Source organism: Bos javanicus, chromosome 25 (assembly GCF_032452875.1).
Source record: "Bos javanicus breed banteng chromosome 25, ARS-OSU_banteng_1.0, whole genome shotgun sequence".
In the NCBI taxonomy this organism is placed as follows: domain Eukaryota; kingdom Metazoa; phylum Chordata; class Mammalia; order Artiodactyla; family Bovidae; genus Bos; species Bos javanicus.
The window spans coordinates 13202008-13228522 of NC_083892.1; the positions used below are offsets into that span (position 1 = coordinate 13202008).

Here is a 26515-nt window from a genome sequence, read left to right on the forward strand (position 1 = left end):
AGATGCCAGGCCCTGTGCCAAACACTTTGTATATAACCTCATTTAACCATAAGCCTAAGAGGGAGGAACTCTTACTGTCCCCATTTAACAGACGTGGCAGTTCAAGACAGAGAAGGGAAACGTCTTGCCTGGAATTAGAAAGTAGAATGTGGATTTGAGACCAAGCTTCTAACATCCCAGAACCCAGACCATTTCTGTACATTCGGCACACACAGTCCAACATCTTCTGTTCAGATACATGACGAAGTCAATTGATGACAGCAGATTTGGCTAATGTCAGTCTCACCCCAACTGGGGGTCTCAAGTCTCCTCAATCTCACACATTTGACAAAGTAGCTAGCTACTCACATGGATGGTTAACAGCGTGTACTAGGTAAGCTCCAATCAGAACGTGGGTTACAGGACCGGTATCTTAAGTGAAGCCCATGGCGGGGCCACGCCCAATGACTCACGAAACTGCCCACCTGGACAGGGACTTCTGGAGCCACCTGCACACATGCGTATGTGCTCAAGTCGCTCAGCCGTGTCAAGACTCTTTGTGACCCCATGGACTGTAGCCTGCAAGGCTCCTCTGTCCGTGGATTTTCTAGGCAAGAATACTGGAGTGGGTTGCCCTTTGCTCCTCCAGGGGATCTTCCCAACCCAGGGATCAAAGGTGTGTCTCCTCCATTGGCAGGCAGGATTTTTTTTTTACCACTGTGCCACTTGGGTGGAGCCACTTGAGCATATCCAAAAACCTAGGAGCTATAGAATGATTTTATGATATCTAGTAAAGTTGAAGATACAAACCCTGTGACTCAGCAGCTCAACTGTTTGATACTCATCCTTGAGAAACACATGCACACAGGCAATCACATGCAAGAATAAACACGAAAGCATCGTTTACAAACATCGAAAACAACTTGTATGTCTTTCATTTTGCAAATATTTAAACATAGCAATTTACATAAATGAACTATATCTAATGTATCAATGTGAAAGAATCTCAGGGTGCTGAGGATGAGTGCAAAATGAAGCCTACATAATTCAAGTAACATTTTAAATCAATAATGCTGTTCACTTTTTTATATAAAGTATAAAAATATGGATTTATGTCAATACCAAGATTCAAGATACTTCTGGAAGAGAGGAGTTAAGATTGCAAATAAAGTAGGCTTCAATTAATACTGAATGTTTTAATTTTTTCTATATTTTATTTCTTTAGTAATTCTATAGCCATATAGCAAAATATTAAGACTTATTTACTGATACTTGATTTCTTTATTTGCCCTTATTCTTTACTATGAGTTAGAAAAAGATAAGCTTAAAAAAAAAAAAGAATTACACAGGAATCCCATGAAAAACTGCATGCCAGTTAACTTAGATAAAATAGACAAATTCCTTGAAAGATACCAACTACCAAAAATTGACTCAACAAGAAAGAAAAACTGAAAGCCTTTCCTTTAAAATGAGGAACAAGGACTTCCCTAGTGGCTCAGTGGGTAAGAATCTGCCTGCCAATGCAAGGAACACAGATTCAATCCCTGATCCAGGAAGATCCCACATGCCTCGGAGCAACTGAGCCCATGCACCACAACTACTGAAGTCTGCCCGCTCTAGGACCCTCACGCCACAACTACTGAGCCACAGTTACAGAAGCCCGTGCACCCCAGAGCCCAAGCCGGAACTACTGAGCCCACGTGCCTCAACTACTGAAGCCCGTGCACCCTAGAGCCCAAGCCGGAACTACTGAGCTCATGTGCCTCAACTACTGAAGCCCGTGCACCCTAGAGCCCAAGCCAGAACTACTGAGCCCATGTGCTGCAGCTACTGAAGCATGTATACCCAGAACCTGTGCTTCACAACAAAACAAGCCACCACAATGAGAAGCCCTATACCGCAACTGGAGAGTAGCCCCCGTTCTATGCAGCTAGAGAAAACCCGTGTGCAGCAACAAAGACCCAGGACAGCCATAAATATAACAGTATGCACATGTCAAAAAAAAAAAAAAAAGAGCAATAAGTTGCCCACTCTTACCACTTGTTCAACATAGCATTGGAAGTCCTAACCAGAGCAATTAGGCAAGAAGAAGAAATAAAAGTCATCTAAATTAGAAAGGAAGAAGTACAGCTATCAGTATTTGAAGATGACATGTTATATAGAAAAACCCTAAAGACTGTTAAATTCAGTAAAGTTGCAGGATATACAATTAATATACAAAAATAAGTTGCATTTTTGTACACCAATAATGAACTATGAGAAAGAGAAATTCAGGAAATAATGTTTAGAATTGCATCAAAAAGAATAAAATACTTCAGTATAAACTTAACCAAGGAAGTGAGAGACTTGTTTACGGAAAGCTGTAAGACACTGATGAAAGAAACTGAAGACACCAATAAATGGAAATATATTCCATGTTCACGGACTGGAAGAATTAATATTAGTAAAATGTCTATACTACCCAAAGCAATCTACAGATACAATTCCTATCAAAATTCCAATGACATTTTTTCACAGAAATAAAACAATCCACAAATTTGTATGGAACTACATAAGACCCCCCAAATAGCAAAAACAATTTTGAGAGAGAAGAACAAAGCTAGTGTCATCGCATTTCCTATTTTCAAACTATACTCCAAAGCTATAGTAATCCAAACAGTAAGGTACTGGCATAAAACAGACATGTACGGGAGTTCCCTGGTGGCCTAGTGGTTAGGATAACGGGCTTTCACTGCTGCAGCCTGGGTTCTATCCCCAGGCGAGGGACTGACATCCCACAGCTGCATGACACAGCAAAAAAAAAAAAAAAACTATATGGTCAACTAATGTATGACAAAGGAGCCAAGAGTATACAATGGGGAAAAGAAAGTCTCTTCAATAAGTGGTGCTGGGAAAACTCAACATCCACATGCAAAAGAATGAAACTGGACCCTCACCTCATCTGACACCACACACAAAAATTAATTCAAAATGGATTAAAGCCTTAAATGTAAGTCTTGAAACAATAAATCTCCAAGAAGAACACATAGAGGAAAATCTCTTTACCATGGGTCTTGGCAATGACTTTAGATATACCAAAAGCACAGCAACAAAAGCGAAAAAAGAGAAAGTGGAACTCTATCAAACGACAAAGTTGCTGCACAGCAAAGGAAACAAGAAACATGACAAAGCAACACAACAGAACAGAAAATATTCACAAACTATGTATCTGATAAGTTAATACACAAATCATACAACTCAACAGCAAAATCAAAAACAAATAACCCATCTAATAATAGGCAAAGGATATGAATAGACATTTTTTCCAAAGAAGACATATAAGCAGACTTTGTGTTGTTGTGCTTCGCTTTACTGCACTTCACAGATACTGCATTTTTTTTTACAAATGAATATTTGTGGCAACCCTTTGTCAAGCAAGTCTATTGAGTGCCATTTTCCCAATAGCATTTACTATTTTTGAGTCTGTATGTCACATTTTGGGAACTCTCGATACAAACTTTTTCATTATTATTTGTGATCTTTGAATTTATACTATGACTTGCTGAAGGCTCAATGATTAGGATTTTTTGGCAATAAGTATTTTTAAAGTTTAATGTACATTATTTTTTAAATATAATGCTATTGTACACAGACTACAGTATAGCATAAACATAACTTTTATATGCACTGGGAAATTAAAATATCCATGTGATGCACTCTATTTACTTAGGAGTGGTCTGCAACTGAACCTGCAATATCTGTGAGGTATACCTGTACAAATGGCCAACAGGTATATGAAAACATGCTCAACATCACTAGTCATCAGGGAAATGCAAATCAAAACTACACACCTATTAGGATAACTGTCATCAAAAAGATGAGAGAGAGAATTCCCTGGTGGTCTAGTAGTGAAGACTCTGTGCTTCCAATGCAGGGGAAGCAGGTTGGATCCCTGGTTGGGGAACTAAGATCCAACATGCCACTGCTGCTAAGTTGCTTCAGTCGTGCGACCCCACAGACGGCAGCCCACCAGGCTCCCCATCCCTGGGATTCTCCAGGCAATAACACTGGAGTGGTTGCCATTTCCTTCTCCAACATGCCATTAAGTGCAGACAAAGATCAAAAAATAAATAAATAAATAAAAAGACAAAAGATAACAAGTTTTGATGAGGATGTGGAGAAAACGCAACTATTGTGAACTGTTCAGATCAGATCAGATCAGTTGCTCAGTCGTGTCTGACTCTTTGCGACCCCATGAATCGCAGCACACCAGGCCTCCCTGTTCATCACCAAATCCTGGAGTTCACTGAGACTCACGTCCATCAAGTCAGTGATGCCATCCAGCCATCTCATCCTCTGTCGTCCCCTTCTCCTCCTGCCCCCAATCCCTCCCAGCATCAGTCTTTTCCAATGAGTCAACTCTTTGCATGAGATGGCCAAAGTACTGGAGTTTCAGCTTTAGCATCATTCCTTCCAAAGACATCCCAGGGCTGATCTCCTTCAGAATGGACTGGTTGGGTCTCCTTGCAGTCCAAGGGACTCTCAAGAGTCTTCTCCAACACCACATTCAAAAGCATCAATTCTTTGGCGCTCAGCCTTCTTCACAGTCCAACTCTCACATCCATACATGACCACAGGAAAAACCATAGCTGTTAGTGAAAATGTAAATTAGTACAGTCTTTATGGAAAACAGTAAGGAGGTTCCTCAAAAACTTAAAAATAGAACTACCATATGATATGGTCATCCCACTTCTTGATGCATATCCAGAGGAAATGAAATCAGTATTTCAAAAGAGATAGCTTCACTTTCATGTTCATTGAAGTATTATTTACAGTAGCCAAGATACAGAAACAACCTCCCTGTCCATCGACATATGAACAGATAAAGAAAATGTGATACACACACACAGGAATATTATTCACCCTTATAAAAGACGGAAATCCCGTCATTTCCAACAAAATGGATAAAACTTGAGAGCATTATAGTAAGTGAAATAAGTCAGACAGAAAATGACAAATACTATGATGATATCCCTTAATATATGATATTAAGGCCAACCTCACAGAAACGGAGAGTAGTGATGACTATCAGGTACAGGGGTGGGGGGAGGAATGGCAAGATATTAATCAAAGAGAACAAACTTGCAAGTATAAGATGAATAAGTTTTGGGGATCTAATGTAGAGCATGGTGAAAACCATTAACAATACTGTACTGTATTGAAATTTGCTAAAAGAGTAGATCTTAAATATTTCCATCACATTTCCAAAAAAATGGTCAGTATGTGAGATAATGAATGTGTTAATTAGCTTGACTAGGATTATCCTTTCAAACTGTGTAAATGTATCAAATACACCATACATATATACAGTTGATTATACCTCAGTAAAGCTGGGGAGAAAATGAAAAAGTGCTTAAAAAAAAAAAAGTCAACTGAAAATTCTAAATACAACAAAGTATCCATCAAAAATGAGGAAGAAATTAAGACATTCCCAGATAAACAAAAACTAAAAGAGCTATCACCACTAGCCTAGTCTTATAAGAAATGCTTAAAGGACTCCTTCAAGTTGAAATGAAAGGATGATGGACAGTAACTCAAAGTCCTATGAAAAATAAGATTCTCTAGTAAAGGTAAATATTGGTATACGGACAAGTAAAAACATGTAATATTGTCATTTTAGATCTTAACTCCAATTTTTATTCATTCATAATAAGCTTTAAAAGAAAAAAGCATCATATTAACTCTAAGTCTATATTAGTGCTGCTGCTGCTAAGTCGCTTCAGTTGTGTCTGACTCTGTGGGACCCCATAGACGGCAGCCCACCAGTCTCCCCGTCCCTGGGATTCTCCAGGCAAGAACACTGGAGTGGGTTGCCATTTCCTTCTCCAATGCATGAAAGTGAAAAGTGAAAGTGAAGTTGCTCAGTCATGTCTGACTCAGCGACCTCGCAACCTCACGGACTGCAGCCTACCAGGCTCCTCCGTACATGGGATTTTCCAGGCAAGAGCACTGGAGTGGGATGCCATTGCCTTCTCCCTATATTAGTGGGTACATAACAAATAATGATGTAATTTGTGACATTAGCAACAAAGGTGGGTATAGAGGAGCTGTAAAGAAGTAGAATCTTGTATGTGAGAAAAGTTTAATAGTTCTCAGTTTAAATGGATTATCCTAACCTTTTAGGATGTTAAATGTAATCACTATTTTTATAACCTTAGAATGTTAAATATAATCACAGTGTGTTTTATACAACACAAAGAAAATACACGAAGAATATACACAAAAGAAAATGAGAAGGGAATCAAAACATGTCACTGCTGAAAACAAAACCTGTGTAAACACAGAGGAAGGCAAGATGGAAGGGAGGGACAAATAAAATGGCAATTCCCTATCAATAATTAAATGTAAGTAGATTAAATTCCCCCAATTAAAAGACACAGACTGGCAGAATGGATTTAAAAAGAGAATCCAACTTGATGCTGCCTATGAGAGACTCACTCCAGAGCTAAGGAAACACACAGGTTTAAAGTGAAAGGATGGAAAATGTCATTCCATGCACACAGTAGCCACAAGAGAACAGGAGTAGTGATGTAATATCAAATGCAACAGACTTTAAATTTTTAAAGAAAAAAACTACTGCAACAGATAAAGAAGGACTTTATGGATGAAAGGGTCAACTCACCGAGAATAGAATGATTACAAACATGCAAAAATCACAGACTCTAAATATATAAAGCAGACATTGACAGGATATATCAAGAATTTCTGCAATTCAATAACAAAAAACAAAAAAACAGCCCAATTTAAAGACGGACAAACAACCGAAATGGGCATTTCTCCAAAGAAGGTATATTAATGGTCAATAAACTCATGGAAAGATGCTCAACATCATTAATCATTCAGTCAGTTCAGTTCAGTCGCTCAGTCATGTCTGACTCTTTGCGACCCCATGGACTGCAGCACGCCAGGCCTCCCTGTCCATCACCAACTCCTGGCGTTTACTCAAACTCATGTCCATTGAGTCAGTGATGCCATCCAACCAACTCTTTCAGAAAAGCAGAATAACAGGTACTGGTGAAGATTTGGAAAAGAAATTGGGATCCTTGTGCAGTCATTCATGGGAATGTAAAACGGTGCAGCTGCTATGTAAAACAATATGGCAGTCCTTTCAAAACAAATTAAACACAGATTACATGTGATCCACAGTTCCACTCTGGGTATATACCCAAAAGAATTTAAAGCAACATCCTAAAGAAATATTTATACACACCTATGCTTAGCAGAATTATTCACAATAGCCAATAGGTGGCAGCAACCCAAGTGTTCATTGATAAATGAATGGATAAACAAAACCATACACATACCATGGAATATTATTCAGCCCTTTAAAAAGGAAATTCCAGTGCACTGTACATGGATGAACATTGAGGATCTTATGTTAAGTGAAATAAGCCAGTCAAAAAAGACAAATATAATTCCAGCACATGGTACTTTCTCCAGGATAGATCACATACTAGGACACAAAACAAGCCTTGGTAATTTTAAGAAAATTGAAATCATATTAAACATCTTTTCTGACCACAGCACTATGAAACTAGAAATCAACTACAAGGGAAAAAAATGAAAGAAAAAAAAACACACTAACATGTGAAGGCTAAATAATATACAACCAAACAATCAATGGGTCACTGCAGAGATCTAAGAACACATTTAAACATACCTGGAGACAAACAGAAATGAAAACATAGCAATCCAAACTCTACGGGATGCAGCAAAAGCAGTCCTAAGAGGGAAATTCATAATGATACAAGCTTACTTCAGGAAACAAGAAAAATATCAAATACACATCCTAACCTTACACCTAAAGCAACTAGAAAAAAAAAAAGAGCAAACAAAACCCAAAGTTAATAAAAGGAAAGAAATCATAATGAGCAGAGATACAGAGTAAAAAAAAAAAAAAAAGAAAAGCTCAATGACATTAAGAATTGGTTCTTTGAAAAGAAACAAAATTGATAAATCTCTAGCCAGGCTCATCAAGAAAAAGAGAGGGCCCAAATCAATAAAATCAGAAGTGAAACAGAAGTTACGACCAATATCATAGAGCTACAAAAGGTCATAAGAGACTACTATAAACAATTATAGGCCAATAAAATGGACAACATAGAAATGTACTCTCTCTCAAAGCTGAATGAGGAAGAAATAGAAAATATGAACAGATCAATTACCAGTAATGAAAATAAATCAGTAATTTAAAAACTCCCAATAAAAGTCCAGGACCAGATGGCTTCATAGGTGAATTCTACCAAACATTTAGAGAAAAGTTAACACCTATTCTTCTCAAAGGATGCTTCACTTATTTAACTTAATCCATCCATGTTGTTACAAATGGCAACATATTCTTTTTTTATAGCTGAGAACTAAGGAACCTCCTGATGAAAGTGAAAGAGGAGAGTGAAAGAGTTGGCTTAAAACTCAACATTCAGAAAACTAAAATCATGGCATCTGGTCCCATCACTTCGTGGCAAATAGATGGGGAAACAATGGAACCAGTGAGAGACTTTATTTTGGGGGGCCCCAAAATCGCTGCAGATGGTGACTGCAGCCATGAAATTAAAAGACGCTTGCTCCTTGGAAGAAAAGTTATGACCAACCTAGACAGCATATTAAAAAGCAGAGACATTACTTTGCCAACAAAGGTCTGTCTAGTCAAAGCTGTGGTTTTTCCAGTAGTCATGTATGGATATAAGAGTTGGACCATAAAGAAAGCTGAGTGCAGAAGAACTGATGCTTTTGAACTCCAGTGTTACAGAAGACTGGAAAGTCCCTTGGACTGCAAGGAGATCAAATCAGTCCATCCTAAAGGAAATCAGTCCTGAATATTCATTGGAAGGACTGATGCTGAAGCTGAAACTCCAGTACTTTGGCCACCTGATGCAAATAACTGACTCACTGGAAAAGATCCTGATGCTGGGAAAGATTGAAGGCAGGAGGAGAAGGGGACAACAAGGATGAGATGGTTGGATGGCATCACCGACTCAATGGACATGAGTTTAAGCAAGCTCCAGGAGTTGATGATGGACAGGGAGGCCTGGCGTGCTGCAGTCCATGGGGTCACAGGGAGTTGGACACGACTGAACTGAACTGAACAAACCACTGGTCACATACACCGTGTCTGTGTCTCCTCAAATCTCCTAAAGTTTAACTATTTAAACAAAATTAACAACAAAATGGGCTTTACAACATATGTAAAAGTGAAACACGTGAAAACAATAACACAAAGGTCAGGAAGAGATACGGGAGCATATTACTGTAAAATATGTTATATGTTAAGTGGTACAGTACCACTTAGTGGTGGACACTAATAAATTAAAGATGGATATTGTGAATCCTATGAAAGTCACTCAGTCATGTCTTTGTCACCCCATGGACTGTAGCTCACCAGGCTCCTCTGTCCATGGAATTCTCCAGGCAAGAATGCTGAACTGGGTAGCCACTCCCTTCTCCAGGGGTTCCTTCCAACCCAGGGATTGAACCCAGGTCTCAGTTGCAGGCAGATTCCTTACCATCTGAGACTCCAGGGAAGCCCTATAGCAAACAACTAAACTTAAAAAAAAATAATTTCTAATAAGTCAAACAAAGGGATTAATTCAACTATAAAATCTAACAGAATCAAAAATGTATAAAAAGACAGAAAAGGGAAGGAAAAAACAGATGGGACAAGTAGAAAGCAAATAGTAAAATGATAAATTTAAACTTACTCATATCAAATTGTCTCATTAAATTTAAATGGTCTAAATAATTCAGTTAAAAGACAGATTTTCAGAATGCCTAAAAAAGCACAACCAAACTCTGTGTGGCTTATAAGAAACACTTTAAATATAAAGACACAGATAAAGATTAAAAAGAAGCATATAGGAAAGGTATCCCATGCTAATACTAATCAATTATTAGAATGGCTATATTTATATAAGACACAATTTCAGAGATTTCAGAGCAAAGAATATTATCAGGGATAAAGAAGGTCATTTCAACCCACCTCCTAGAATAATGGAATCAAACACAAAAGTGAACAAGTGGGACCTAGTTAAAAGCTTTTGCACAGCAAAGGAAACTATAAATAAGGTGAAAAGACAACCCTCAGAAGGGGAGAAAATAGTAACAAATGAAACAACTGACCGATGATTAGTTTCCAAAATATTCAAGCAGCTCATACAACTCAATACCAGAAAAACAAACAACCCAATCAAAAAGTGGGGAAAAGACCTCAACAGACATTTCTCCAAAGACATACAGACGGCTAACAAACACATGAAAAGATGCTCAACACAGCTCAGTATTAGAGAAATGCAAATCAAAACCACAGTGAGATACCACCGCACACTGGTCAGAACAGCCGTCATCAAAAAGTCCACAAACAATAAATGCTGAGTGTGGAGAAAAGGGAAGGTGTGGAGAGGGTGTGGAGAACGCTCTTGCACTGTTGGTGGGAATGTAAATTGACACAGCCACTACAGAAGACAGTATGAAGATTCCTTAAAAAACTAGGAATAAAACTACCATATGATCCAGCAGTCCCACCCCTAGGCATATACCCTGAAGAACCAAAATTGAAAAAGATACGTGTACCCCAATGTTCACTGCAGCACTATTTACAATAGCTAGAACATGGAAGCAACCTAGATGTCCATCAACAGATGAATGGATAAAGAACCTATAGTACATACACACGATGGAATATTACTCACCCCTAAAAAGGAACGCATTTGAGTCAGTTCTAGTAAGGTGGATGAACTAGAGCCTATTATACAGAGTGAAATAAGTCAGAAAGAGAAAGATATATAATGTACATTAACGCATATATGTGGAATCTAGAAAGATGGTACTGATGAATTTATTTGCAAGGCAGCAATGGAGAAACAGACATAAAGAACAGATGTATGGGCATAGCAAGAGGGGGGAGAGGGTGACATGTATGCAGAGAATAACACATTATTACCTTACCATATGTAAATAGACAGCCAATGGGAATTTGCTCTGTGTCTCAGGGAACTCAAACAGGGGCTCGGTATCAACCAAGAAGGGTGGGATGGGGAGGGAGCTAGGAGGGACGTTCAGGAGGGAGGGGACATGTGTACACCTATGGCTGATTCATGTTGATGTTTGACAGAAAACAACAAAATTCTGTAAAGCAATTATCCTTCAATTAAAAAATAAACTTAAAAAAGGAGGTCATTTCATAATGACAAATTCATGAAGAAGTCGGAAGAATCCTAAATGTTTATGCACCTAACAACAAACTACAGGAAACAAAAAAATTACAGAACTTCACAGAGGGATAGAAAAATCCATAATTACAGGAAAAGATGTCAATAACCTCTCTCAGTAATTGACAGAACAAGTCAAGAAGAAATCAATAGGATTTTATTTTAAAAAAGATTTAAACAATACTATTAGTCAGTGTGACATTATTGATGTTTATACTGTACAGTGCTTCACCCAGCAACAGAATACACATTCTTTTCAAAGGCACATGATCCCCAACCACAGGGAAATTAAACTAGGAATTAATAAAAGGAAGATCTTTTAAAAATCCCCAAATATTTAGAAATGAACATACTTCTGTGTAACAGTAAGCCAAGGGAGAAAAGTATTTTGAACTGAATGAAAATTTAAAAAACACAATATATCAAAAGGTATGATATGCTGCTAAAGCAGTACACGAAGGGTACTTTTGTGGCGCCTTAAGGGAACTTTTGAATGCCTTTATTAGGGGAAAAAACAAAAACAAAAAAGTTCCCAAATCAGTGGCCTCAGCGTCCACTCTAAAAAAAAAAAAAAAAACAACTAGAAAAAGAAAAGCAAAGTAAACCTAAAATGGAAAAAAAGGAAATATAAAGGCCAGAGCAGAAATCAATAAAATAAACAGAAAATACAGCAATACAGAAAAACTCAGAATTGGAAACTGATCCCTGGAGATCAGCAAATTTGACAAACCTTCCATAAGTCAGACAAATCCGAAAAATTAAGCAAGAGGGCACAAATTGCCAATATCAAGAATGAGAGAGGTGATGTCACTACAGATTCTACAAATGTGAAATGGATAATATGGAAATATTATGAAAAATGTTATCAATAAAGTCAACAACTTAGATCAAACAATTCCTTGAAAGAGTCACACTTCATTCACTTAAGAAATAGATAACCTGATTAGCTCCATATCATTTAAAGAAGTTGAACTAACAGTGAAAAACTTTTCATAAGGGAAAACCCAAGCCCAGATAGCTCTCCTATTGAATTCTACCAATCATTTAAGGAAGAAATATTACCAGTTGTCTGCAAACTAGAAAACTGAAAAGGCGGCAACTTATTATCCCCTCAACTTATTCTATATGATGATGCCAGTATTACCCTGACGCTGAAACCAAAGACATTACCAGAAACATAAATAAAATTGACCGATATCTTTCATGAACATACAAAATATCTAAACAAATTTTACAAAATTGGACCCAACGATATATAAAAAGGATAATATATCCTGACCAAGTAGAATCTGTCCGGAATGTAGTGACAGTTGAATGTTTAAAAATCAGTGTAATTTACCATACTGGGCTTCCCTGGTGGCTCAGACAGTAAAGAATCTGCCTGCAATGTGGGAGACCCAAGTTCAATCCCTGGCTGGGAAGATCCCCTGGAGAAGGGAATGGCTACCCACTCCAAAATTCTTGCTTGGAGAATTCCATGGACAGAGGAGCCTGGAGGTCTACAGTCCATGTGGTGTCTATATGGGGTCTCAAATAAAACTAAAAAAAAATTTTAAGATGAAATTGATCATATCAATAGACACAAAAAGCAACTGAAAAAGCTGGCTTTCATTCCTGATTAAAAAAAAAAAAAAATCCCTCACTGATTAGGAGTAGAAGGGAATTTCCTCAACCTCATAAAGGGCATCTGTGACAAACCCACTGGGAACACCATGCCTAATACTGAAAGACTGCTTTCTCCTGAATATCAGAAATAAACTAAGAATGTCCTCTGAGAGTGTCCTCGCCACTTCTACTCAATATTATACTAGAAGTTCTAACCAATAAAGAAAAACAAATAAAGGCATTCAGATTGGAAAGGAAGAAGTAAAACTGTTACTATTCACAGACTACATGATGGCCAATAGAAATCTGAAAGAATCTACCAAAAGACTACAAATAAGTGAGTTTAACAAGGTGGCAGAATACTAGGCCAGTATAAAGAATTCAAGCACACTTCTATTTACCAGTAATAAATAATCAGAAATTGAAATTTTTAAATAGTATCATTTCTAAAACTCTCCAAAATATTATATGAAAAATAAATCTGACAAAAGATGTTAAAGATGTGTACACTGGGAACAACAAGAACACTGCTGAGAAAATTAAAGAGTTTGGTCACTCAGTCATGTCTGACTCTGCGACCCCATGGACTGCAGCACACCAGGCCTCCCTGTCCACCACCAACTCCTGGAGCTTGCTCAAACTCATGTCCATCGAGTCAGTGATGCCATCCAACCATCTCATCCTTGTTGTCCCCTTCCGCTCCTGCCTTCAGTCTTTCCCAGCATCAGGATCTTTCCCAATGAGTCAGTTCTTTGCATCAGGTGGCCAAAGTACTGGAGCTTCAGTATCAGTCCTTCCAAAGAATATTCAGGACTGATTTCCTTTAGGATTGACTGGTTTGATCTCTTTGCAGTCCAAGGGACTCTCAAGAGTCTTCTCTAACACCACAGTTCAAAAGCATCAATTCTTCAACAATCAGCTTTCTTTATGGTCCAACTCTCACATCCATACATGACTACTGGAAAAACCATAGCTTTGACTAGATGGACCTTTGTCAGCAAAGTAATGTCTCTGCTGTCTGTCTAGGTTTGTCATAGCTTTTCTTCCAAGGAGCAGAATTTTCCAAGGAGAAAAGTAAAGAAGACTTAAATAAATCAGAAAATAGATCATGTCCAAGGATTGGAGGATTCAATAGTGTCAATATGCTAAATTCTCTCCAAATTGACCTACAGGTTTAATGCAATCCCAAGAGGCTTATTGTATAAATTGTTACCAAATTCTAAAATTCACATTGAAATGTAAAGGAACTAGAGTAGCCAAAAGGAAGGGCAGAGGTGGAATACTAACACTACCTGATTTTAAGATTTATTATAAAAATATGTTAAGATAGTGTGGAACTGGTGTAAAAATAGATTAGTGGAACAAAATAGAGCACAGAGACATGTGAACAACTTATTTTCAACAAAGGTGCAATGCCAATTCAATGGGGAAAGAATGATTCTTTCAACAGAAGACATTGGAACAATTTGATATTTATATACAAAAAAGTGAACTTCCATTCATAGCCCACATCATATACAAATTAACTCTAAGTTGGTCATAGAACTAAATGTAAAATCTCAAATTACAAAACATCTATAGGAAAACATACAACCACCACAAAAAAATTGTTAGTTTGAGTTAGACCAAGTTTCCTAGATACAAGAAGAAAAGAGTGATCCACAGGACAAATAAATTGGATTTTATCAAAATTTAAAACTCCTGCCCTTAAAAGAACACTGTTAAGAGAAGGAAAAGAGCCCCAAACTGGGAGAAAATATTTGGAAATCATACCTGATAAAGGATTTGTACCCAGAATATATCAAGAACGTTCAAAATTCAATAATAAAGGGTTAAGACTCTGCACTTCCACTGCAGGGGCCACAAGTTCAATCCCTGGTCAGGGAACTAAGATCCCACAAGCCATGTGGCACAGCCAAAAGAGAACCCAAGAAAAAATGCATAAGGCGTACGAACAGACAATTCTCCAAAGAAGACAGAGGAACAGTAAATAAACACATGAAAAAATGTTCAGTTTCATTCATCATTAGAGAGAAATGCAAATTAAAATAGTGAGATACCACTGCACACCTTTCAGAACAGCTAAATTAAAAAGAACTGACCACACCAGGTGTTGGTGAGGACGTGGAGGAGCTGGACCGTCCAACACAGCCGATGGGGATGCAAAATGGCACAACCGCTCTGGAAAACAGTTTCCTAAAAATATAAACATGTGATCCAGACATTCCACTCTTATATGTTCACCCAAGAGAAATGAAAGCTTTTTAACATCCTTTCAAAGGTTTGTACACAAAAGTTCATAGCAGCCTTATTTGTAATGGCCCCAAACTGCAAACAACGCAAATGTCCATACCACCCATCAGTAACAAGGAACAAATTCTTGGCTCTCAATAATGCACAACATGGATGGGTCTTGAAATAATTAAACTGAAGGAAGGAATCCAGGAAAGGAATACGTAACACAACAAGGTCCTGCTGAATAGCACAGAGAACTATATTTAATATCCTATGATAAACCATATGGAAAAGAATATTTACAAAAAGAATATATATATGTAAAACTGAATCACTCTGACGTACAACAGTAATTAATACAACATCGTAAATCAATTTCTTTTTTAAAAAAAAAGGAAAAGAATCCATACTGTTTAGAGTCCGTTTATATAAAATTCTAGGATATTTAAACCAACAGACAGTGACAGAAAGCATAATGTTGTTGGACGGTAGGGGAGACGGTTAACAAAAGGATGACAGGAAATAACCAAAACCCCAATTCAAAAGAAAAAAGCCACCCTAGATTTCTATGGGTGTTTTTACCTGAATGGAACTAGGGCTTTTATCTGAGATAAGCTGAGGTCTGGATATAGTGTTTAAACTTTCCCTAAACGTTTTGTGTTTTCTTTAGAGCTAGTACAGGATTAAACAGCACTCCCTAATATACGGCAACAACTGGCAAACACACAGGGCTAAGCAGAGAGAAACCATTCACACTTGGCACCCAACGAACAGCTGCCGAGACAGAGAGCGTCACAAGAAAACACAGCGAGAGCTTTTTAAGAACCGTGGAAGAGGAGAGAGAAACAACCGTTTCTGATAAAATCTTACTCTTGTTTCCATAAAAGCAATTCTAATGTGTCCATAATGGAACGAGGGAAAAGGTCGTCTTTCGTGTTCAACGTTTTTCTCCCGGCTTTCTACGCCTGCACAGATGGTTTTACAGCACGACAGCAGAACCAGGAGGGGAAAATGCAAAAGGTACGTTCTGCTCTGTAAGTTCATCAGCACATCTGCTCTCATTTCCTTCCACCCATTTATCTTTTCAAGTTGCCAAGAACATCCCTGGGAATAATCCCCTCCCACACCAAAAGCTGGGGATAGGATAATTGGTATCTGATGATGGAAGATGACATTTTTAAATAGCCACTTTTAATTTCTTAAGCTACATTTCGTCTTTAACCATGTATAGACTGCTTCAATGCTTAGCTTTAAAAATGGGGGTGGGGTGCGGGTAATGTGGAAGATGCCCCAATAACAAGCATAAATTCACCAAAATTTAGCAATGGCTAAAAAAAATATGTTTTTGAAACCCGTTAGATCAAGTGTCACTTATGCAACAATGATCTTAAAATACAAGGCCTAGGAAAAGGGCACCATCTATCAATCAAAATGACTTCCTGATTAAGTAAACGTTTGAGTTTTTGAAATATCCTGTAATATGAATAAACCTAAAGGAGGACTTTCCCTGGTGGCCCGGTGGTTAAGACTCTATCCTCCCAATGCAGGGGGCCCAGGTTCAATCCCCAGTCAGGGAACTAGAAAAACTACATGCTGCAATTAAGACCTGGCACTGCTGAATAAAACAAAACAAACTTAAAGGAAAATAATGACTCTTTGCAGTACTAAGAAACACACACCATGTACCATTCATGTGAGATGCTGATACTACTTTACAGAAAGTGGCAACATACGTGAAGGAATCCACTGAGGACATTCACACAATGTTTCCTATAAGCTTACAGTACTAGATGGAAGCCACAGGAACTTGTTAGATTTGTTATCACCACGCGCACACCCGCAGCGCGTCTCCACCACACTGGGCGGACCTCGGCCAGGACATCACACGAAGTGTATGGCTGATTGTTTCTGCCTCCTCCCAACCAAACTACACAAAGTTGAAAATGAGAGCCTCATGTAAGAGCAAATAGCACGCCCGTAGCCCGTAGTACCAATGGCCAGCTCACTCACCAGCAAGCAGAAATGCGTAGAACTGTCTGCTTGAGGCTGCTACAGTACAGCAGAAAGTTAGCCTAGGAAAGCAATGACCCTGACATCTCTGCTCAAGAAGCTTCCACACGTGTGCTCAGGGAGCCACAGGCAAAGATGCAAGAGCAGCTTTGCTTGCAGTGAGGAAAAACCTGGAAACAACACAGATGGCCAGCAATAGGGGATTTATTATTACTGAGCTACAGTCCCCCAGCAGACTAGAAGGCAGCAATTAAAAGGAGGGACTTCCCTGGTGGTGCAGCGGTTAAGACTGTGCTCCCAATGCAGGGGGCCCCAGTTCGATCCCTGATCATGGAACTATATCCTACATACTGCAAGTAAGACCGAATAAATAAATTTAAAACGTTTTAAAACAAATGGGGGAGAAGTGAAGAGAAAGTCACTCAGTTGTGTCCAACTCTTTGTGACTCCATGGACTGTAGCCTGCCAGGCTCCTCTGTCCATGGAATTCTCCAGGCAAGAATACTGGAGTGGGTTGCCATTTCCTACTCCAGGGGATCTTCCCGACCAAGATCGAACCCAGGTTTCCGGCATTGCAGGCAGATTCTTTACCATCTGAGCCATGAGGGAAACATTGCATTTCCTACGTATGAATGCATATCAATACAAAAAGACAAAGATGTGGAAAGATCCAAAATAAACTCCTGAGAGTGGTCCCCCTGGAAAAGAGGAGGAGGATAGAGCGCTGAGAGGGCGGGAGTCCTCTACCAAATGCAAAACAAATAATGAGAAATAGTGATTTTATTTTGTTACTGTAAACTGCTTTTCACATACATAAAACCATTGTCAACTCTGGATGCTCGTATTTATACCTCAGATAATCTAGTTGACCCCTCAGAGCGTATCTGGGGAAAAGTAAAAGGGAAAAGAGAAAGAACCCAACTTTATATTATTCATAGCTGCCAACGTGATCTTATCCTGACCCTGGAATGAACCAGTTGAAACATGATTTCCCAGGGTTAGAGGCTCTAAGATGGATTTGATGAGGTGATACCAGGGCATTCCACTCAGCTGTAATTTTTCTGCAGAATTCATCTTTATACCACTCTGTGACCGGTTGGCATTATTTGTGAAAGGGGGTGGAAACAACTCCTGACTCTCTTTCCAAGGAGAGCTTTACTTCTGAGTTTTTCAGATATTACACAAGTGATCCACTCTGCTTCAGTCCTCAGCTTGCTACGTTCTGCAGGGGCCTCCACGTGGCAGGGATCTGTGGTTGGACGGAGAGACGAAAGAAGGTCGACACAGGTACCACGAACATTCTAGCTGCTCTTCCACTGAAAAGCACAGGAAACTCACATGGCACAGGAAACAACTGAACAAGAGCAGCAAACAGCTGAAATATTCAAGGATGAGGGGACCTAATAGTGTTAAGATATCAATTTCTCTCAAAGTCAATTACAGCTTCAATACAATCCCAATCAAAATCTCAGCAGGCAATTTTGTAGAAACTGACGAGCTGATTCTTAAAAGTATATAGAAAATCATACAGACATGAATGACTAGAATAGTCAGACAGTTTGGTAAAAAAAACAAAGTTGGAGGATTTACAATACTTGATTTTAGGACTCATCATAAAATGCAAAGACTGTGGTAACTGGTATAAAGACAGACATGTAAATCAGTGGAACATAAACTCCAAGAACAGACTCCATGTTCACAGTCAAATGAATTTTAACAAGGGTACCACAACAATTCCATGGAGAGAGGATAATTGTTCCAACAAGTGGACATCAAGCCCACTTTCACACCATACACAAAAATTAACTCAAAAAATGTTTGCACTTTTGCTCTTCCCCGGAGGTCCAGTGGTTAACAATCTGCCTTTCCACGCAGGGATGCAGTTTCGATCCCTGGTCGAGGAACTAAAATCCCAGATGGCACAGAGCAACTAAGCCCACATACTGCAACTACAGAGCCCACGCGCAGGCTCACCACAACTAGAGAGAAGCCCCCGCACTGAACAAAGACTGGACGCAGCCAAAAATAGATATTTTTTAAAAATTAAAACTTCTGCATTTTGAGAGACTATTAAGAACATGCAAGCCATAGCGCAGGAGAAAATACTCAAAATACAGATATCTGAAAAACGACTCATATTTAGAACATACAACAAGCTGGTCATTCAAAAACAGGAAGGCAAACAAACTACAAAAATGGGCAAAGAATCTGAGTAGACGCTTCACAAAAGATGATGTAACAAATGGCCAATGAGCACATGAAAAGGTGCTTAATTTCTTTAGTCATCAGGGAAACGCAAAGTAAAATGAGATACCATATACTGACTAGAGTAACCAAAATGAAAAATACAGATGGACTTAGAGATTACCATACTGAGTGAAGACAGAGAAAGAAAAATATCGTTTATACACAGAATCAAAAAAAAATCATACAAATGAACTTGTATACAAAACAGAATTAGACTCATAGTCATAGAAAACAAACTTTATGGTTACCAAAGAGGAAAAGTGGGGTAGGGATAAATGAGGAGTTTGGGACTAGCAGATATAAAGTAAGTGTGTGTGTGTGTGTGTGTGTGTGTGTGTGTGTACGTACGGGAATGCACACTAAGTTGCTTCAGTCACGTCCCACTCTTTGCAACCCTATGGACTCTAGTTCACCAAGCACCTCTGTCCATGGGATTCTCCATACAAGAATACTGGAGTGGGTTGCCATGACCTCCTCCAGGGGATCTTCCCAACTCAGGAACTGAACCCACGTCTCTTATGTCTCCTGCATTGACAGGTGGGTTCTTTACCACTAGTGCCACCTGGGAAGCCTATATATATATATGCATATTAATATATATAAAAGCAGATATAACCTATTATATATAAAAATAAACAAGGTCCTACTGTATAGTACAAATAACTACATTTAGTATATTGTAATAAGCTATAATAGAAAAGAATCTGAAAAAGTATATATGTATGTGTATGTATAACTGAACCACTTTGCTATATACCTGAAATTAACAACATTGAAGTCAACTATATGCCAATCAAAAAAATAATAATAGTAAATAGAGAAGTTGAAAGATGTGATTTAACTGGAACTCACGTGTTTCTGGCAGGAATGAAAACAGCACCACATCCCCCAGCCCCCCACCCCTTATTCCGTGTGTCCTCCACCCATTCAGTTCACAGGTTCATATAATATAACCTGCGCAGCCCCACCAAGCCGTTGAGGTGCTCAGCCTGCTCTAAAATCCTGATTTTATCAGATAAAGCAATGAAAGGGGGCCGTGGCCTCCGTCTCTGGGTCTGGGTTCTAAACTGTCCATCCCTGGGACTTCCCTGGTGGTCCAGTGGCTAAGACCCTGCACTCCCAGAGCAGGGGGCTGGGGTTTGATCCCTGGCCAGGGAACTAGATCCCACGTGCCACAACTAGGGGTCCTAAGAGTTCGCATGCCAAAACTGACCATCCCACGTGCTACAACTGAGGCCCAGTGCAGCCAAAGAAGTAAATAAATATCTATACAAAATAAACGATCCATCACTGACAGTGAATCACGGGGATGCTGTGAGTAGCTAAGTGAGCCTTCTTCAGGTGAAGTCTTGATTTAGGTTATCAGAGAAAACCCTGCTGTCATCACCTCAGCTGACCTAAATATCCAAGCCTGATCGGTTGGGTTTTTTTTAACCCTCTTTTGCAAGAAAATGAATTTCTCCAAGAATACTTTAGCGCGGTGGTTCTCAAAGTGAAGGCCCAGAGACCAGCAGCACCAGCACAGCCTGGGAGTTGTGAGAAAGACAGAACCTCGGCCCCACCACAGTGTCTGTCTGCATTTTCCCAAGATGTGCAGGTCCAAGGGCTGAGCATGCCAAGGCACAACCAAGGCTCCATGGAGCTAATGCAGGTGCGAGTCCCTTACACACTGAAGCACTGCTGAAGCAGATGGAGCTCTTGCTCTGGGAGGTGGGGGGGAGATGGGCAGCAAGCGGGGTGAGGGCGGCCAGGACAACAGCCTGGCTGCAGGAGTCCTGCCCAGAAGGGGACAGCATTTTCGAGATACCTTCATTTTTTTTAAGCAACCTCAACTGTGGTGAATCAATTTTAGACGCCACTGCCTCTGAGTCCGATCTGGGTGAATCATGAACCATAGGAAGAGGAGGGAGGGAGTAAAAAGGCTTGGCGGTTTCAAGGACCCTTAGCAGGCCTTTCTTAAAACCTAATAAAAACTGTGACATCCCTTTGCCAGAAACACACACATTTTACATACACTTCTGACCAAGACTTCTTGGTCTTGAGTGCAATGGGTACCAGATTAAGAATCCCTGCTCTGGGGAGAGGCACAGAGAATTAGAAGGGCAGGAAAATAAAAGATTTTAGAACTACTTTTTTTCTAAAGTGGAAAAAGGTAACAAAATTTCAGCACATAAATCAATTATTCAGATCTAGGCTAACTCAGTTACATAGATGAAACCCAAAAGATCAAACGTACTCCATCACGTCACCTGGCTTCATCACCAGATCAATTTCAACACTTTCTCACTTAAAACGGCACTTTCCCAGACTCCTCAAAGCACCATCTGTTTCAGCCAGCCCTAGTTCTCCCCCTAGCATCTGGGGAGGCCTAAGATGGGGTCACAGTCATTTGTGTGACATCAGGCCCCCTGCCCCAGGGACCCTGTAAGGGCACAAGAAACATTTACTGGATTTAAGTTCCATCCATAAGGGTGAACAGTGGACGACTCCTTATCACCTAAGAAGGTGAAAGTTTCTCCTTGATCAGGGAAGGGCTTATTGGAAGTTCAGCACCAGGACTGTCTTGACACCGTGGTTGGAAGACGCTGTCCAAGGAAGTTCTCCAGTACCACAGAGAAATCACACTGAAAGGAACCCACATGCTAATTTCCCCAACAATACTTTTGAAGACCCAGCTGTGCAGGGGCCAGGACAGATGGCTCCTTCAGCCAGGTGTCCGAGATCTGTGGCTTCTCAGTGCTCCTTACACCTGTGAGATAAAGAGGCTCAGACCTGTGTTCTCTACTTTAGGGCTCAGGGATGGTCAGAGGGCCAGCCTCCCTCAGGACACCCCAGACCCTGAGTACCATGGGCATCCCACCGGCCCATCAAGATACACAGATGCATCTCTATTGTTTAACACCCTCCCTCCCCTTGGAGGACAAAGCTGAAAAAAGCACCTGTTAGAATCTAATTTCCATTCCACCAGCCAGTTAGTTCTGGGCTCAGCCCGCACATGATGTTCTCTCATTTGCTAATTTCTTTACCCTTTTTATAAGCCCCGTCCTTTCTGCATAATAATTTCAACTACTCAATCAACACCAAAAAGATGGATGGCGACAGTGGAACCAATTTTATCCTCAACTATTTGAAAGCAATGCTCAGAAATACATGTTTTAATTATGAATATGTTCAATTTTTTTAATTTAAATTAAGGAGCTACAGTGTGGTGTGCACCCAGACCTCAAGCCCTCCTGGCGCAGAGTCTCAGAGTTCCTATCCCTGTGTCCGAGGGTAAATGTCAGAGCCTTTTCCAGTCGCCTGACCAAACCCTGTTGTTTAAAACAACTTGGTGAACACAATTTTAGGATTTCTATTTGCCTAAACACCTGCACTGTAGGCTGTGGACATTCTTAACTTACATCTCCTTACACCCTACAAACATCACTGGTACCAGGCCGACAAAGGCTCGAATAGTAGAATGTTCTGTGCAGGGGCGGGGCGGGCGGGAAATAAGGTGCAAACAACCCAAAGCCTTACTCCCAGAAACTGATTAAATCAACTATGATACAGTCACTGGGTGGAAAGCCGAGCAGTAATTAAAGAGAATATGGCATCCCATCCATGCATAGTGATATTATAGTATATAATGCAGTATATATAATTTAAAACGCAATATTGTAATAGTACACATCACATTAATGTATGAGAAATTTAATTCATTTTAAAAATAATATATGCTATTATCTATCGCGATTATATTATGCACTGCAAGCCATTGTCTTAGTTAACACATTAACTCATAGAAAATCAAAGAGCAGAGAACTGTCAAGTCAGTCCACTTGAATAAAAACAAAAGGACACGTTGGAGTCTATAAACGTGAATATGCGTATCAACTGTCCAGAGCATTGGGGCTCAGCCTTTCCCACGCATCAGCATCACCTGGAGAGCCTGTTACCGCCCAGATTACTGGGCTCCAGCAACTGGTCTAATTCGGCAGGTCTGGGGCGAGCGGGGGTGAAGCTGCAGTTCTAACCGGCTCCCAGGTGCTGCTGCTGGTACTGGGGCCAGGCACATATCCGGGGCTCAGAGGAGGAGTTTGGGAGTTTTACTTCAGAAAACTTACACGTACACATTCATTCAACAGCTCTTGTTGAGCGTCAGCTCCGTGCAGGGCAGCGGTGGACCGCCCCCAAGGGTCAGCAACCTCTCCTCCGCTTCCTGGGTGTCTCACCCGAGAGGGGAAACTGAGGCCCCGAGACCGGTCATCCAAGGTCGCCAAGTCTCTCTGGCGGAGCTGGGATTCGAACCCCAGACTATAAAACGCCGGCGAGCGTCCCGCCCGCTCCCGAGCTCCAAACGAGTCTCCCCAGGTCTGGAGAGCCAGCGAAAACCCGGCGGACTCCACCCGGGCCCGGCTCGGACAGGCAGGAGCGGCCGGACAGCCCCGCCGGAGGGGCCGGCGCGCGCACGCTGGAGCCCCGCCCCGCCAGCAGCAGCGAGGGGGCGGAGCCGGGCGGGCGCGCGCACTGGGCCCGCGCTCGTGCTCGCGGCGCGAGCGCAAGGGAGCGGCGCCAGGATAGAGGCTCGCCGAGCCGCCATTCTAACGCAGGCGCGGTGGCCAAGTGGTAAGGCGTCGGTCTCGTAAACCGAAGATCACGGGTTCGAACCCCGTCCGTGCCTGTGGTGTTAAATCTTCCCTTTCTAGGGGAGACTTTTTAGGGGTGTGACATCACAACGATCATCGATTTTCTACCCGTCTTGGACCCGGTATTTAGGTCCTCGCCCAGGATCCCAAGCGGGCCAAGTGTTTTCACTCAGTTTAAATTCAGGCTCCCTCTCCCGCGCAGAAGGTCCAAGTCCGGGTGGTCTGACCTCTGAGTTCGGGATGGTGGGGGGCGCCTGGCGGACTGGGGTCGCGGGCTCCAGGGATCACATTGAAACCGTGGTCCGAGCGCTGACTTTAGCGCAGAAAAACCTACGGCTGATGGCACTTGGCTCAAGAGCCACTAAGCATTTTTCTGAACATTAAAGTCCAATTGAATCCACTCTCCTGAGAGAACTGCCGTTGCCTGTTCCTGAGCCCACACCCAGAGTCAGCTGGTGTCTGGCTTGCTATTTTTAAAAGGAAATCCATTGTAGGCACTGCATTAGAGGGAGGAAATCCTGCCCAGACTTGGAGCTGGTCCGACAGGAAAATCTGCACCTTTCTTTCTCTCTCTGAGCCTCCTTTTGCCCCCCCAGTAAAATGGGTCTCTGGTCAGCACTGGCCGAGAGACTGGCTGTAGTTGCGGCCTCAGTCAACGCAGCTACCGTCGTTGGGCACCTGTTTTCTTTGCATCACCACGGGGCTGCCCGCCTGCATTTAAAGAGGTTATGCAAAAAGATTATGCAATTACCCCTACCCTCCAGGAGCTGGCATATTGTATAATCTGAAAACCAGCTTGACCTAAATTGGGGAAACCTGTTTTCAGCGCGAGATGTCTAACGGAAGAAAGCATTCATGGAGCTCCTGGTGTGGGCCGGGTGGAGCCGGACTCTGGGGGCTCTCTCAGTGCAAGAAGGTGGGAGAGATGGATGCGAAGAGGGTCGGAGAGCCTGGCAGGAGCAGCTGGGGCTGAGTCGTCCTCTGCCGCAGAGCTCTCCCACTTAGCAGTATTCATCAGCATCACCTGGAGGGAAAGTTAAAATGCGGAGCCCTGGGCGCCACCCCAGAGCGTCCGCATTGTGTTAGTCTGCGCTGGGGCTTGACATTTGCATTTTTAAGGAGCCCCCAGGTGATCCTGATTCTGCTAGTTCCCCGGACCACCCATCCAGAACCATTTCCCCGAAAATAAGGGTATTTTATAGCCACTTTCTAAACCTAGGAGCACGTGTGTATGCGTGAACACAAATATGTGAGTTACTACATATAAAACAGTGAACACCAGGGCTTCTCACACTTCAACCTGGGGATGATGTGAAAATGCAAGTCTGACTCTGGGACTCTGGGGTGGAGCCTGAAGCTCCGCGTGCCTAACTTGTGTTTTGGCGACGCCAACGCCCGCTGGTCACCGCCCCCGTCACTGAATACAGGGGGAAAGAAGGATCCTGACCAAAGTACTGAAACTGATCAGGACACTAGGGAGCCTGGGGAAGGGAGACCTTCCTCCACACCTCTGCTTTAGCTCCTCCCTGAAGTACCTAGATTATAGTAGCTAATGCACTTTTCCTGAGTTATTTTACAGATGTGAAAAACCTCCACCAAATGGAAGATGTCAACTACAGTACTTGATGACCGAGCACATAGCCCCCAAGCCTCCTAGAGCTTAAGGATTGATAATGTCAACCCCTGTGACACCGCCCTGTAACCTCACCATCAACCAGAGCGTTTGTGTGCAAGCTGATCACATACGCTGGGACACCCCAACCCCCAACCTGGCCTTTATAAATTCTCTGCTGGTGGGACTAAAGAATCCATCTGCCAATGCAAGGAACATGGGTCGATCCCTGGTCCAGGAAGATCCCACATGCTGCTGACCAAGCCCGTGGGCCTGTCTTCCAGAGCCTGGGAGTCACAACTGCTGAGCCCACCATGACACAGCTACTGAAACTCTCACCTCCTAGAGCCTGTGCTCTGTAACAAGAGAAACCACTGCAGTGAGAAGCCCGTGCCCTGCAACAAGAGAAAAAGCCCATGCGGCAACCAAGACCAGCACAGCCAAAATTAAGTAAATAAAAGTTTTTTTATAAATGCTTTGCTGAAACCCTTCAGGGAGCCTGAGGGACTCAAGGGCAGAAGCCACGCGTCTCCTTGCATAGCCCTTGCAATAAACCTTCTTCTGCTCTAAACGCTGATGTTTCACTTTGTTTGACCTCCCTCTTCATCAGGCACATGAACTTGGGGTCACTAACAGTTGTTACCTTTCTGGAAGGAAGTAGGATGGGGGAGCTGTCCAGAGGATTCCTTCACTTCTCACCCTGTGAACTTTCACACTGCTTGGATTTTCTACCAGATGATCACCTCCTAGAATCACCTCCAAAGTCCACAAAGGCAAAGATAACCTATTAGGCTGCAGGCAAATTACACAATCCAGAATTGTCACATAAATGCTCGAGTGTTCTCTGCTCTCCACTGGGGTGTTTCATCATTTCTTTTTTAAGTGACACAAAAGTACATTATGTTCCTCCCTATTAAAAATATCCCCAAATAGTCCTCTCCATTAAAAGACCACAC

At 41.3% G+C, this 26515-nt stretch overlaps 1 non-coding gene across 1 annotated transcript; it reads left to right on the forward strand.

Annotated features, from left to right (window-relative positions):
• Positions 1-23910: 23910 nt before the first annotated feature.
• TRNAT-CGU (transfer RNA threonine (anticodon CGU)) lies at positions 23911-23982 on the forward strand. The gene has a single exon. It is a non-coding gene; the product is annotated as a tRNA-Thr (tRNA).
• The last annotated feature ends 2533 nt before the right edge of the window (positions 23983-26515 follow it).